The sequence below is a fragment of the Cyclopterus lumpus genome, chromosome 17, assembly GCF_009769545.1.
Source record: "Cyclopterus lumpus isolate fCycLum1 chromosome 17, fCycLum1.pri, whole genome shotgun sequence".
Lineage (NCBI taxonomy): Eukaryota > Metazoa > Chordata > Actinopteri > Perciformes > Cyclopteridae > Cyclopterus > Cyclopterus lumpus.
The window spans coordinates 179,797-197,368 of record NC_046982.1 but is presented as its reverse complement, the minus strand read 5'-3'; positions in this window follow the sequence as shown (position 1 = coordinate 197,368).

Sequence of the window (17,572 nt, the reverse complement as noted above, 5' to 3'; positions counted from 1 at the left end):
TATATATCATGAATGACATGTTAAGAATAGCTGTAAGGGCCTTTTTTCTTTTTTTACACTACAGTATCTCATTTACTGTACATCTTAAAACCATACTTGTTTTTTTTCCTTGAAAGACTTTTTTAGTACTTTCGGTTGGGACCAATTCACTGCTTGATTATAACTAACCTTTATATTAATTTTCCTAGGTACCTGTTTTTGTACGGGTTTTAAGTTGGTCCAAATTAAGGTACACATGGACCATAAAACCACTTCAGAACTACTACTAGAGATCGTCGGCTCGATGCCGGATCGACCTGGATGGGATATGAAACCACATCACTCCTCCATTGACAGTGTGGAGCAGTAAGAAGAATGAATTGAATGTAGACTAATCAGGCACGTTTTCACTCCTCATTCTGCCTCTGATTGGCTTGTGCTCGCTGCCTATTTTAGTTATTAAGAAGAAGTTATTAAGTTTATTGCTGGCGAAAGGTTGGCGGGGGTTAATGATTTCATAAGGATTGCAGCCGTCTTGTATAGTGTTCTCATAAATAATTACAATGTCCTGATTATAGGAGAATCTTTTTATTTATTGTTGCAATGTTGAATACAATTACAGATCCTTTGGGGATTTCATTTAGTGGGACGTCATAATTAAACTTGTTGATGCTGATACAGCACAAGAAAACTCCTAAAGGGTAACTTTCTATGAGGGTTGCTGACCTCAATCCCCCAAACATCTGCACAGTGTCTGATGTGTCTACGATCACCTGCCAGTCTCATGCACTGATATAATTTCTTTTGAAGCCACTCTCGTAAATATCCCAGATGATTCCTTTTCCAGCATGTTGGATTAAATCAAGTGACACAGGGGTTCTAGCTCCGAAACCTTTCCCGACGCATCTCAAGGTTATTTGTCAACCGGATCGCTGGAGTGGCACTTCTTCTCAAGAAACCGTGGGAGCACCAAGTGAAGCCTTTCTCTCATCTGTCTGTTCCCTTCCTTGGGATTTCTTTATCAAATAGTCATTAAAGAAGGTCTTATTATGGAACAGGGAAGAGGAGGGGGAAGACAAAGTAGAGTAAATATAGACTGATGGACTCATTCTGGTCTTTGGTTCTGAGTGAGAAGAGGTCGTATTCTCTTGATGTTGTACAGCATGTACCTACAGGAGCGTGTTGTCATGGTGATGTTGACTGACAGGTGTCACACCGAGGTTCCTGGCAGTCGGAGTCGGAGCCAACACTGAGTTGTTGAAGGTAATAGTTAGGTCGTGGGTGGGAGAACCTTTTCCTGGAAGGAGGAGAAGTTCAGTCTTGTCCGGTTTAATTTTCAGGTGGTGTGCGGACATCCACTGAGAGATGTCAGTCAGACATCCACTGAGAGATGTCAATCAGACATCCACTGAGAGATGTCAGACAGACATCCACAGAGAGATGTCGGTCAGACATCCACTGAGAGATGTCAGTCAGACATCCACTGAGAGATGTCAATCAGACATCCACTGAGAGATGTCAGACAGACATCCACAGAGAGATGTCGGTCAGACATCCACTGAGAGATGTCAGTCAGACATCCACTGAGAGATGTCAGTCAGACATCCACTGAGAGATGTCAATCAGACATCCACTGAGAGATGTCAGTCAGACATCCACTGAGAGATGTCGGTCAGACATCCACTGAGAGATGTCGGTCAGACATCCACTGAGAGATGTCAATCAGACATCCACTGAGAGATGTCGGTCAGACATCCACTGAGAGATGTCGGTCAGACATCCACTGAGAAATGTCAATCAGACATCCACTGAGAGATGTCGGTCAGACATCCACTGAGAGATGTCAATCAGACATCCACTGAGAGATGTCGGTCAGACATCCACTGAGAGATGTCAGACATCCACTGAGAGATGTCAATCAGACATCCACTGAGAGATGTCAATCAGACATCCACTGAGAGATGTCGGTCAGACATCCACTGAGAGATGTCGGTCAGACATCCACTGAGAGATGTCAGACATCCACTGAGAGATGTCAATCAGACATCCACTGAGAGATGTCAGTCAGACATCCACTGAGAGATGTCAATCAGACATCCACTGAGAGATGTCGGTCAGACATCCACTGAGAGATGTCGGTCAGACATCCACTGAGATGTCAGTCAGACATCCACAGAGAGATGTCAGACATCCACTGAGAGATGTCGGTCAGACATCCACTGAGAGATGTCAATCAGACATCCACTGAGATGTCAGTCAGACATCCACAGAGAGATGTCAGTCAGACATCCACTGAGAGATGTCAATCAGACATCCACTGAGATATCAGTCAGACATCCACTGAGATATGTCAATCAGACATCCACTGAGAGATGTCAATCAGACATCCACTGAGAGATGTCAATCAGACATCCACTAAGAGATGTCAGTCAGACATCCACAGAGAGATGTCAGTCAGACATCCACAGAGAGATGTCAGTCAGACATCCACTGAGAGATGTCAATCAGACATCCACTGAGAGATGTCAGTCACAGGCAGAGATTCGTGCTGCTACCTGTGTTTCAGATTGGGGAAACGAGAGGATCAGTTGGGTGTCGTCAGCGTAGCTGTGGTAGGTGAAGCCATGAGAGAGAATGACAGAGCCGAGAGAGTTGGTGTACAGAGAGAAGAGAAGAGGACCAAGGACTGAGCCCTGAGGGACCCCAGTAGTCAGAGGACAAGGCTCAGACACAGATCCTCTCCAGGTTACCCGGTAAGAGCGGTCGGTGAGGTAGGATGAGAAGAGTGAGAGCGACTTTTTGTGAAGTAGTCAACAAAGTGGCTTGGTAGAAGGGTGGAGGGAGGAGGGGGGTCAAGGAGGTTGGAAAAAATAGAGAATAGTTTTTTGGGGTTAGAAAAAGAGGATTTGATTCGGATTGGTAGAACAGACTTTTGGCTGCAGAGATAGACGCAGAGAAGGAGGAGAGAAGAGATTGATAGGCGAGCAGGTCGCTGGCGTGTTTGGATTTTCACCATTTCCTTTCCGATGCTCGCATAGTGGCTCTCTCGGAGCGCACCGGTTCGGATAGCCACGGAGCCGGAGAGGACTTGAGGACCTTTCGAGAGTAGAGTGTCAGTCAGAATGCATGTGTGAGGAAGAGTCATTTGAAGGGAGGGCTGACAGAACAGAGGAGGCCAGAGAGGAGGGAGAGAGGGTGAGAGGGTGAGAGGGAGAGAGGGAGAGAGGGAGAGAGGGAGAGAGGGTGTGGATGTTGTGACGGACAGGTGCAGAGTCCGTTGTGGGAGGGTTGTCAGTTCCAAAGAGTGGGAGAGAGTATGAGATGAAGAAGTGGTCAGAGACAGGAAGTGGAGTTACAGTGAGGTTAGATGTAGAGCAGTTTCTGGTGAAAATATAGTCAAGGTGGTTGCCAGCTTTGTGAGTAGGAGGGGAAGGACTGAGAGAGGGAGCAAAGGAAGACAGTAAGAGTAGCAGGTCACATGACTTCTGTCTGGATGTTAAAGTCACCCAGAAGGATGAGCGGGAGGCCAGTTTCTGGGAAGTTTGATAGGAGGACATCTAATTCTTCCAAGAAGTCTCCCAAGGAACCAGGTGGACGGTAGAGAACAACAATGGTTAGATGAACCGGATGAGTAACCGTCACTGCATGAAACTCAAAAGGCAGTGGGGTAAATAATCCTCTGGCAGGAAGCAGCGGTCCATCAGGACCAAAACCACATGCTATAAAAACGGTTTCTATCCAGCTGCAGCTGACCTCACCAACAAGGCCCAGGACCCCCCCCTGACAATGACGCCCCCATCCCCCTTGCATAGACAGGTTACATTAATGTAAGTCTCAACATCGGCTACAATGCGATACATTATCGTCTACTTCTAACTTCTTTTTTCTAACAATATTTAGCCATTGCAGTACCTGCTTGTATATTTATCTTCTCTTTTATTGTAATGCACCAAACAGCAACGCAAATTCCCCATACAATATGTCAAAAATAGACCTGTTATTATAAATGCAGTGTCTGCATTGGATGCAGTTCCTTTTGGGATCCATCAGAGGTCAGTGTGAGCCCAGTCCTGAGAGCTGCACTGGTCTGTCTGGAGCCCTCAAACTCAATAATATCATCATTGTTTATGGAATTAGAATATTCTACTGAATATGAGACAGAACACATCTGAAACCCCTGTATCACCAAGAAAATACCTTGGTATTTATGATTTGATCACTGTGTTCACTGCGTCCATGGCTAGCTAGCTTACCGCTAAAATCTACATTTTTGCATACAATAATATTATCTGTCAAAACACATTATAGTGCATTTAAGTGTCATTATATTCTGGGATTCAAATAAAACGTTCTGAAATGCAAACAAATGAAAAACAACAACAATTTACTTTAAAAAGTATGTCTTATGAGCTAGTATTCCTTATGTTACTACAACTATAACTTTAACGGATCTAACTGTGATGACTGAGAATTGATATTGATGAACTAATATTCCGGGATCTTTCTCCCTGTGTGGTTTTAAAACATATGGACAAACAATCTGCTACAGGAGCTATAACCACCTTTACAAATCAAAGGATGTCTGTCATATGATCAATCGCGACATATTTCTCAATAATAATGTAGAAAGTCATAATTTAAAGAAAACACCTCTGCCATTTTAATGTACAGTTTGGCTTTGAATATACACATATGTCTTACTCTAATAAATTCTACAGGTTATACCATAAAAGACATCTTTATATGTACATAGTAATCGTAATCATCCAGACGACGTATTATATACCATTTGTATTGTTTACAACCTACAGTTGATTAATACTTCTTATTGTATTGTTGGTCATTGGAGCTCTTTACATTTACACTTTTTATGACCTATTATACCACACATTTCAAATGGCTTTTTGGACATACTATCAACTTTTTCATGTTTTCATTATTAACACTTACTTGTTTAGTAGCTATTACAGCATTTCTATGACATGTTTTAGCATACTATGACATTGTTATAGCAAAATATACTATGACCTTTTTAAACATACCATACTATGGCTGTTGTCTGGTTTTGGAGAACCAGGACTAAGCGTGTCAGACCCTGCTGCAGTAGAATGAGGAGGGAACCACTCCCACTATCGTCCACAGGCGCGCCAACATGAACACACAATGAAAGTAGTAGTAACTAAAAATATAACATTTCATTTACAGTATGTTTCATGGCACACGTTTACTGTGTATAAAAGTTTTACAATATTTAATATTTTACTGTAGGCATGGTTTGATTTCATACAATTGAATACAAAACGTAGATAGGGGGACAATTAACAAAAACAGTTGGTAATTTAACAATTAAACCACCCAAAAGTCAAAATATAATAAAATCTGCAGAGAATCCATTTGCTGTAGCGTTATTGTTGATGAATTATTGACGAAAGAAACTGCTCAGGGAGGCCCATTATCAGCTTAGACAAGCACACTGACCGGCCAATCACTGTGCACGTATCCAGAGAGGCGGGCTCAGTGATGTTCACACAGTCAGTTCTTGACACCAGGCCTTATCCAGGGGCTTGTTTTGATAGCTAGTTAGGAGGCAGGCCAGCTGATTGATACTCTCAGCAATGGTGAGAGGGATGATAGTGTCGAACAGCTTGTTGCCTTTGATGCTCCTAGTTGTCTTCTCCATGTGCAGCTTTAACCAAACAATGTCCTCGTCATGAGACAGCTGGGACCTTTTACTTTGAAAGGGCAGTCTGTAAACTTTGCAGGGCACCAATACAGCCGTGTCTTTATCCAACAGAGGGGCAATGCCAGATTGCCTGAACAATTCTCTGTCAGAGTACACCGATCATTCCTGTCGGGGTGGTTTGGGATTTATACTGAAAAAACATCTTCAGATGAAGGCATCTGACATCTCACCTCTGTAGGAGGTGAGATGGAGGAGGACTTTGGTGTCAGAGTACAACAAATTGTCCATCTGTATATGATCTCTAGGCGTGTAAATAGTGCTTTTATCAATGGATTATGTAATTTTCTAGCGCGCCTGCTTTCCTAACGTGAGCATAAACTAAGCTTCAGGTTTGATTTGTAGCTGTACATTTGAGAATCGCACACACACACACACACACATACAGACACACACAGCTGAGTGCTGTGTGAACTTTCTTCACCCTCAAACACACACATGGAAGTGAAAACCGATAAATCTCTTGCATTTGTTCACAACATGTCATTCACAGCATCAGATCACCGTTGAGACTTTTTATTTCATGACCCACTGCTGAATCTGTCCATCTAAATACATGCCAGGTGGACTGCAGAAGCAAAGAGGAGAGATATGTGTCTGTGTTTGAATGGTGGTCTCCCTGAATTTCTCCCAATGAATGCTGGGATTGACTTCAGGACGAGGAAGGAAGAGAAGAAGGAAGGAAGGAAATGAAGAAAGACAGACGCACAGATCTATGACCTTCCAGCTGACCAATAGCGTGTAGCCTTCCTGATGACCTCAGAGCCACCTCCTCTGTGTGTATGTGTGTGTGTGTGTGTGTGTGTATGTGTGTTCAGTGATGCGGATGATCCACAGATCTGTGAAGGATCTGCTCCTCCCCTCCCCCTCCATACCTCCATGTTCCCGCAGGCCTCGGTGATGAGGGGGAGGGGAGGAGGGGGGTGGTAGGTCATTAGGCAGCGAGGTGAAAAGGAGAGCAGGAGGAGCACGCACGCGGACACGCAGGCACACACGCACACACGCACACACACACGCGGGCACACACGCAGGCAGGCACGCAGGCACACACGCAGGCACGCACGCACACACACAGGCACACACGCAGGCACACACGCACACAGGCACACACGCAGGAACGCACACACACACGCAGGCACGCACGCAGGCACACACGCAGGCACACACGCACACACACACGCAGGCACATACGCAGGCACACACGCAGGCACACACGCACACACACACGCAGGCACACACGCAGGCACGCACGCAGGCACACACGCAGGCACACACGCAGGCAGGCACGCACGCACGCACACACAGGCACACACGCACGCACACACGCAGGCACACACGCAGGCACACACGCATGCAGGCACACACACACGCAGGCACACACGCAGGCACACACGCATGCAGGCACATGAGCACGCAGGCACACACACAGGCAGGCACACACGCAGGCACACACGCAGGCACGCACGCAGGCACACACGCAGGGACGCACGCAGGCACGCACGCACGCAGGAACGCACACACACAGGCAGGCACACACGCACACACACACGCAGGCACACACGCAGGCACACACGCACACACACACGCAGGCACACACGCAGGCACACACGCAGGCACGCACGCACGCAGGAACGCACACACACATGCAGGCACGCACGCAGGCACACACGCAGGCACACACGCAGGCAGGCACGCAGGCAGGCACGCACGCACGCACACACGCACACACAGGCACACACGCAGGCACGCACGCAGGCACACGCAGGCACACACGCAGGCAGGCACGCAGGCAGGCACGCACGCACGCACAGGCACACACGCAGGCACGCACGCAGGCACACGCAGGCACACACGCAGGCACGCAGGCAGGCACGCAGGCACGCACGCACGCAGGCACACACGCAGGCAGGCACGCAGGCACACACGCAGGCACGCAGGCACGCACGCACGCAGGCACACACGCAGGCACGCACGCAGGCACACACGCACGCAGGCACACACGCAGGCAGGCACGCAGGCACACACGCATGCAGGCACACACACGCAGGCACACACGCAGGCACACACGCATGCAGGCACACACGCAGGCACACACACAGGCACACACACAGGCAGGCACACACGCACACACACACGCAGGCACACACGCAGGCACACACGCACACACACACGCAGGCACACACGCAGGCACACACGCAGGCACACACGCACGCAGGCACACACGCACACACGCAGGCAGGCAAACACGCACGCAGGCACACACGCACGCAGGCACACACGCACGAAGGCACACACGCATGCACACACACAGGCAGGCACGCATGCAGGCACACACACACGCAGGCAGGCACGCAGGCACACACGCAGGCACACACACACACGCACGCAGGCACACACACAGGCACACACACACGCAGGCAGGCACGCACACGCGCAGGTAGGCACGCACGCAGGTAGGCACGCACACAGGTGGGCACGCAGGCACACACGCAGGCACACACGCACGCAGGCACACACGCAGGCACACACGCAGGCAGGCACACAGGCAGGCACACACACACGCAGGCACACACGCAGGCAGGCACGCAGGTACACATGCATGCAGGCACATGAGCACGCAGGCACACACGCAGGCACACACACAGGCAGGCACACACGCACACACACACGCAGGCACACACGCAGGCACACACGCACGCAGGCACACACGCACGCAGGCACACATGCACACACACATGCAGGCAGGCAGGCACATGAGCACGCAGGCACACACGCAGGCACACACACAGGCAGGCACACACGCACACACACACGCAGGCACACACGCACGCAGGCACACACGCACGCAGGCACACACGCACGCAGGCACACACGCACACACACATGCAGGCAGGCACGCAGGCAGGCACACACGCATGCAGGCACACACGTAGGCACACACACACGCAGGCAGGCACGCACACGCGCAGGTAGGCACGCACGCAGGTAGGCACGCACACAGGTGGGCACGCACGCAGGCAGGCACTCAGGCACACACGCACGCAGGCACACACGCAGGTAGGCACACAGGCAGGCACACACACACGCAGGCACACACGCAGGCACACACGCAGGCAGGCACGCAGGCACACACGCATGCAGGCACATGAGCACGCAGGCACACACGCAGGCACACACGCACACAGGCACACACGCACGCAGGCACACACGCACACACACATGCAGGCAGGCACGCAGGCAGGCACGCATGCAGGCACACACACACGCAGGCAGGCACGCAGGCACACACGCAGGCACACACACACACGCACGCAGGCACACACACAGGCACACACACACGCAGGCAGGCACGCACACGCGCAGGTAGGCACGCACGCAGGTAGGCACGCACACAGGTGGGCACGCAGGCACACACGCAGGCACACACGCACGCAGGCACACACGCAGGCACACACGCAGGCAGGCACACAGGCAGGCACACACACACGCAGGCACACACGCAGGCAGGCACGCAGGTACACATGCATGCAGGCACATGAGCACGCAGGCACACACGCAGGCACACACACAGGCAGGCACACACGCACACACACACGCAGGCACACACGCAGGCACACACGCACGCAGGCACACACGCACACACACATGCAGGCAGGCAGGCACATGAGCACGCAGGCACACACGCAGGCACACACACAGGCAGGCACACACGCACACACACACGCAGGCACACACGCACGCAGGCACACACGCACACACACATGCAGGCAGGCACGCAGGCAGGCACACACGCACGCAGGCACACACGTAGGCACACACACACGCAGGCAGGCACGCACACGCGCAGGTAGGCACGCACGCAGGTAGGCACGCACACAGGTGGGCACGCACGCAGGCAGGCACTCAGGCAGGCACTCAGGCACACACGCAGGCACACACGCACGCAGGCACACACGCAGGTAGGCACACAGGCAGGCACACACACACGCAGGCACACACGCAGGCACACACGCAGGCAGGCACGCAGGCACACACGCATGCAGGCACATGAGCACGCAGGCACACACGCAGGCACACACGCACACACACACGCAGGCACACACGCACACACACACGCAGGCACACACGCAGGCACACACGCAGGCAGGCACGCAGGCACACACAAACGCCGGCACACACGCACGCAGGCAGGTACGCAGGCAGGCACACACACACGCAGGCAGGCACACACACAGGCACACACACACGCACGCAGGCACACACACAGGCACACACACACGCATGCAGGCACACACAAACGCCGGCACACACGCAGGCACACACGCACACACACACGCAGGCACACACGCAGGCACACACGCAGGCAGGCACGCAGGCACACACAAACGCCGGCACACACGCACGCAGGCACACACGCAGGCAGGTACGCAGGCAGGCACACACACACGCAGGCAGGCACGCACTCAGGCACACACACACGCAGGCAGGCACACACACACGCAGGCAGGCACGCACTCAGGCACCCACGCACACACGCACCCACGCAGGCACACATGCAGGCATGCACGCACACAGGCACGCACACACACAGGCACACACGCAGGCAGGCACGCACACGCGCAGGCAGGCACAGGTGGGCACGCACGCACGCAGGTAGGCACGCACACACGGTGTGTGAATATTAGTTAGTCCTGATGGGCAGGTGTCACCGCGCATGGTAGCTCCTCTTATCAGTGTGTGAATGGGTGAATGATGTCATGTAGTGTGGTCAGAAGACTAGAAAAGCGCTTTACAAGTACAGGTTAATTTACCATTATTATGGAGAAGAACCAGACTATCCCTTTATGTGAAAAGGGAACTTTATCTTGACATTAAATGACTCCACATAGTGAACGTTTGCCACGAGAAGAGAGGGAAACTTTAGGATTGTGACAAAACATTGCTAGCTACTTGTGGCTAACATCTGCACGCTCAAAGGCTGTTTGTCCAATTTCACATTTCCGTCCAGTGCATCAATATGTCGAGGAACTACAAACTCATAAGCCCTTTCATTCTTAACAGAGTTGCTCATTCCACACCCTGCCCTTAAGGCAAAGACGACATCATTTACCGCTTCTTGTTCCAGAAAATGAGCAGCTGGACCAGACCCAGAACCAAAGCTCCTTTAGCGTGTTCTTGTTCCCCGACCCACTGCATGTGAAGCTCCATGGTCCGAGAAGAGAAGGTACATTTAGAGCAAATATTTGTTTTGTATGTGTCACGTGTTTTTTTACTGTTTAAATGCATGTAAATAAGACAATCGGGGGGTGGAAAGGAAGACTGAAAAGTTCAGAGCACCTCCTCCCAAAGTAATGATCTGTGTGCTTTGACTAACCAGTTTGCCAATGCAGTTTTGTTTCTCTCCCCTGGATGGCAATCTCGCTTGCTCATTGTCATCTTCACCATTGATAAACAGAGATGCATTGAAACGACAGGCAAATAACGCTCGTTTACTGTGTGAATGAAACGGTACACAATCTGCATCAGTGAAACTTAACACTACAAACTCCACAACAGTAGCTCCTGCACCGTCATGAAGCTGTTCCCACAGAATGCAACCAGGAACCACGGCTGAGGAACTTCATTCAGACAGAAATCGTCCCTACTGTCTATATATACTACTATATACATATATGCACTGTGTTGGACTGAACAGTGCATTGATCCAAAGTGATTTACATTTTGGCACCCGTTCACCCTCACAGCACCGAGCTACCATACAAAGTGTGCCCTAACCATTGGGAGAAAATTGGGGTTCATTGTTTTTTCCCCAAAGGAGACATAAACATGTCACCTCTCTTGCTAGTTTGCAACTGGTTTGCTTTAGCATTGTGTGGTCCTATACCAGCTGGGTCCATAGGCTTTATATTGGGATGTCGTCAGGCACATATATATTTATAAATATATATTTGCAGTTGGAGGTTATTTCTTCCTAAAAATTGTAAAATGCACCAATGAACAGTTTTTATTCTTCCTCCATTAATGTGAATGAGAACAAGGCTGGATGGAGGGCTGGGAGGCGGGGCTAAAGGAGACGCTACTGCGCTTGCTCTATGGGATCGCCGGAAAATGTTCTACTCAGAGGTAAAGCTGTTATTGCTTCATTTGCAGCTGAGCAACTTTTACAGGAATGAACGCTGTATCCCGTTCTCTTTATAAATCTATGGTTGTAGCGGGCTAACGTATAAAAACTGTGTCTACAGGTCTTGGAGAGCACTAGTCTATAAGTCGTATAAAAACTGCTGCTGGAGGCTACATTAGCTGCTACTAGCAGAAGACACATAAGTATCCAGCCAAACTGTCCGTGGCCAAGTTGCATTGTGGGTAATGCAGGTGCCAGAAGAGTACAGTAAAAGCATATACTGCATCCATTTTATCGTTGTCCGACAACCTTAAAAGGGGGCAATGCAAAATCAGTGATACGTCCATTTAGTGCCATGATGACATTGGACAGTACAAGCAACATTGAATGATTAGCTTTTTATGATCTATAATGCTGATTATTGAATTCAAAGACCACTGCGGTAGTCATATTGAATGAACACATTATTTAATGAGATTAGCCCCATCTTCAGCTGTCCGTCCATCTGTCGGTCCGGCCACCCTATCTATCCATCCATCACCCCTCCCTCGGTCAGCCAATCGATGCCTGATGTCAGGATGAGGTAAGTGATGACTTCAGAGTCATTAGGCGATATGATAGGCTGACACAGTGCCTTCAGCAGCCACAGCTGGAAATGGATGGACCCCAGACACCCTGGGTCATATTTCTCACACACACACACACACACACACACACACACACACACACACACACACACACACACACACACACACACACACACACACACACACACACACACACACACACACACACACACACACACACACACACACACACACACACACACACACACACACACACACACACACGCCATAGAAATGGATTTTCCCCCATGCAGACCACACAGGGCTGATTCATATCTCTATTGATTTAGATGAGGAGATGAACTGAATGGGATGAGATGAAATCAACCTCAGAAATAAATTACAAATTAATCTGTTCAAGATACACACATAGAGACATATATATATATATATATAGACATATCCAATTGTGACTGAGAGCCCTTGCAAAAGCGTGAAGCTTTAATCTGAAAGGAATTATGAGATAACGCAGCTAAAATTGTCAAGAGTAACCTCGGAAGGTCGCCATGATAAAAAACGGTGGTAATGCAGCAGCAGCTGGATGTTTCCAGGAAAGCACTCAGCTGTTTCCACTTTTCACTGGTTTGGCCGCTCATCTTACCAGTCGGTTACTGGAATTTCTCAGTTCGGGGGGTAATCGGTACAGGAAACTCATAAAGTGGAACACATTAAAAGCACAAAGCAGGACAACGAGGCTGCTGCGTGAAGCCCCTGACACCTCCGTTTCCCCCCACACTACTCCTTATTGCTGCTGAATGTGTGCCATTTTAACAACCAATGAATTTAATTTCTCAAGAGGATACAAAATCATTAAGAATTATCAATCAATAAGTACCCTATTAAACCCATTTTCTGTTTCACAAAACCCTTTGCTGACACTCATTAAAAAACGTTTGCATTATCTTTAATGCGTAAAAGTCTGTGGCTGGTTTAGTTTATCTAAACATTGTTGGCACAACAAAAAAGAACAACTTCTCAGCAACTTTTTCATTGATTGACATCAAATTTGGTTCAGACATTCACGTTCCCATCGGGATGAATTGTAATAAACTTGATTAATCACTTTCCCATCAGCCTCAGCTGTACTATGGGGTTTATGCTAATTAGCTAATGTTTGCATGCTAACACGCTAAACTGAGATAGCGAACGTGGTGAGCACCAGCGTGTTAGCATTGTCGCTGTGAGCCCTTTAGCTTGCCGACGTTAGCGTGAAAGCTCAAAGCACTGCTAGCATGACTGGAGACTGTGTTACTACTGGAGGGGGAGATGTAGTTGAGCGAATGCTTTGGAAATGAAAAGATATTCCTGAAAAGATCTTCACCTTAAATACAGTTGACAATGCTTCAATTCAGACCTACTTTTCCAAAATGATAAACCACAGGGACCCAATTCACAACAGGCTATGAATCCTGAAAAGAGAGAACGTTCCCGGCCATTTTAACTGCCATTTCCACTTCACCTTATGTTATCTTGAATACCTTCATAAACTCTCCGGTGGGTCCTGACCAGTCTTTGAGAATGACCGCTCTAATACATGTGAAGGTGATGGATTGTGTGTAAGCTAACGGCTTTAAGACAGTTGCTCTTAAAGCGACACAAAGTTGCACCGCAGGGTGTAGGAAATAAACATGAAACAACTAACAAACAGAGCAAGTTGGTATGAGTTTGTGCTGTCCACAGTTGGTGAGAGCTGGAGGGAGTCAACCGAAAGGCAATCAACCACCCGAAACATTTGTTTCATTTCATTTAACTTGGCCATTTTTTTTACAGGACACAACTTACGTCCAATAAAAAGGATGAAGAAAGTTGTGCATCTTTTATATAATGAAATACTACTGAAATACTTTTCACTTTAAGAAGGAAATTGTAGAAACATTAATTTTCATTTAACATAATCCAGAGTTGGGTAGAGTGGGTTTCATCGGTAGAACTGAGAAAAACTCTCAACTTCCGTATTAAAAAAAAAAAAAAAAGGAAGCCTCTTAACATGAGTCATTGATTACTTCTATGCACCTCTAGTGGTGAACAGCAGGTATTGCAACAACATAACTCTCCTTGGTTTAGCCTCCCACATCTCAACCAGCTGTCGCTTTGATTCATAACTGACGAAAAACACAACCCTAAACAATTTTTTGCCCAAAAATTCTTTCAAACCAGAACTTCAGCGAGAGCAAAAAATCTGGAATAAAGACATTATTTGTCCTTCCAAACTCTCATTATGGCAGAAACACACAACCTCCCCTCAGCCGGAGGAGGAAGTGAGGTTCAATGAATGTCATTATATTCTGTGAGTGTGAGTGTGCGTGCGTGCGTGTGCGTGTGCGTGTGCGTGTGTGTGTGCATTCATGCATTCGCGTTTGTGTGCATGCAATTGATGCACTGGCTCTCAATGTCATGTTTTTACCATTTGTCTCCCTTGGAAACGGAGACTAAAACCCCAGAGCAAACAGGAGGACATCTGGACCTGTCTCCTTGTCTCTCTCCTCCTCCTTCAAACCCCTTTCTGTCTTCCTCCTGTCTTCTCTTTCTCCTCCATGCCTTCTTCATTTCTCTCTCCTCCCTTTTTTTTGTCATATTCTCTCCCTCTCTCTGGGGGCTATCAATCACGGTTGCCGTGACGGCGGCCGGGCTGTAGGTGGTCATGCTGACGGCAGATGGCTCTTTATCGCTGAAGCCCTGGCCTCTCCATGACAACCGCAGAGAGCAGGAAGTGACACATCCAGCCGAGTGGAGAGGGATTCATCTGGACATGATCGCACACACGCGCGCACAAGCACAAGCACACATGCACGCACACACACACACACAAGGGTGAGTGAGGAGAAAAAGGGAGACCAACACAGCTTCAATGGCTGTTGAGGCTTATTTAATTTTAACATATAATTTTTGATTTAATTTGTTTTATGTTTCTTTTAAATCTGGAGTGTTTGTTTACATGTTTTTCAATTATTCAGTGTGTTCTGAGTTCTGATTCAGTAACTGTGTTGTAGTCTCATCTGCTTTACTGTAAAATGTACTGTAATCACCCCAAACACAAAGCACGAGGAGAGTCCGTACGAAGTCAATGCAAAGACGATAAAATAAAAAGTTCAGTATAAGAACCTCAACTTGAACCATTATAATTATACCATTTCCCACAATCTAACTCTTATATTTATACTTAAGTTGTACCCAACACTGTGTTATTACCATGTTTTTTTCAATTCAATTCAGTTTATTTTGTATAGCCCAATATCACAAATTACAAATTTGCCTCAGAGGGCTTTACAATCTGTACACATAGGACATTCCTGTATTTCCATGTAAGGTGGAGTGAAACCTTAAACTGAATAAAAAACAGCCATAAAAAAAACCATTCATCTATATTAAACGCCTTATAAAGTATCAAATGCAGATTCACTGTGTAACGATAGGTCTCTTTGTGCCGCTTGTCCACTTTCAGGACAGACATAGGAGAAAGTTCATACAGTTGTTGTTTCACAACTTCGTGAGGCTGGAAAGAGTCTTTGACAGTTTGATACTTTCCAGTATTTGGATTTTCTAATACATTTTCATTATATTCCAGGTTGTTCCAAAACGTTCTTTGGTTCGGAGGAACCAATGCCATCAAACCACACTGCTAATATCTGACATTTATCCAAAGCGACTTACAATAAGTGCATTAAACCATGAGTCCAAACTCAGAACAACAAGAATCAAGCAAGTACAATTTCTTCAATAACGTTAAACTACAGAATACAATCCGTAAGTGCCATTTAAGTGCTACTAAAGTGTTAAACTACAAAGTGCTACCAGTAAGAGACATTTAAGTGCTACTAAAGTGTTAAACTACAAAGTGCTACCATCCATCCATCCATCCATCCATTATCACCCGCTTATCCGGGGTCGGGTCGTGGTGGCAGCAGGTTCAGCAGGCCGACCCAGGCTTCCCTCTCACCCGCAACACTTTCCAGCTCATTCTGGGGGATCCCGAGGCGTTCCAAGGCCAGCCGGGAGATATAATCCCTCCAGCGTGTCCTCGGTCTTCCCCGGGGCCTCCTACCAGTTGGACGTGCCCGGAAAACCTCTAATGGGAGGCGTCCAGGAGGCATCCTGACTAGATGCCCGAACCACCTCAGCTGACTCCTTTGGACACCAAGGAGCAGCGACTCGACTCCAAGCTCCCCCCTGATGTCCGAGCTCCTTACCCTATCTCTAAGGCTGAGCCCGGCCACCCTACGGAGGAAGCTCATTTCGGCCGCTTGTATCCCAGATCTCGTTCTTTCGGTCACGACCCAGAGTTCGTGACCATAGGTGAGGGTTGGAACGTAGACCGACCAGTAAATGGAGAGCTTTGCCTTCCGGCTCAGCTCCCTCTTCACCAAGACGGACCGATCCGCCTGTCGATCTCCCGCTCCACCTTACCCTCACTCGTGAACAAGACCCCGAGATACTTGAACTCCTTTGCTTGGGGTAGGCAGTTTGCCCCCACCTGGAGGGAGCAATCCGCCGGTTTCCGGCAGAGCACCATGGCCTCAGATTTGGAGGTGCTAACTCTCATCCCTGCCGCTTCGCACTCGGCTGCAAAACGCCCCAGTGAATGCTGGAGGTCACGGTCCGAGGAGGCAAAGTGCTACCAGTAAGAGACATTTAAGTGCTACTAAAGTGTTAAACTACAAAGTGCTATCAGTAAGAGACATTTAAGTGCTACTAAAGTGCTACTACGGCTCTACCTTCCCTATTCAAGGTGTAGTCACTAAGATGTGTTTTTAGTCTGTAGAGACTTCCTGTCCTGATGTCAATGGGGAGCTCGTTCCACCAATGAGGAGCCAGCACAGCAATCAGTCGTGACTTTGTTGAGTGTTTAGCTCGAAGTGAAGGAGCTACAAGCCGATGTGAGGTTAGACCATGTCCTGGATGTGAGGTTCGACCATGTCCTGGATGTGAGGTTAGACCATGTCCTGGGTGTGAGGTTAGACCATGTCCTGGGTGTGAGGTTAGACCATGTCCTGGTGTGAGGTTAGACCATGTCCTGGGTGTGAGGTTAGACCATGTCCTGGGTGTGAGGTTAGACCATGTCCTGGGTGTGAGGTTAGACCAGGTCCTGGGTGTGAGGTTAGACCATGT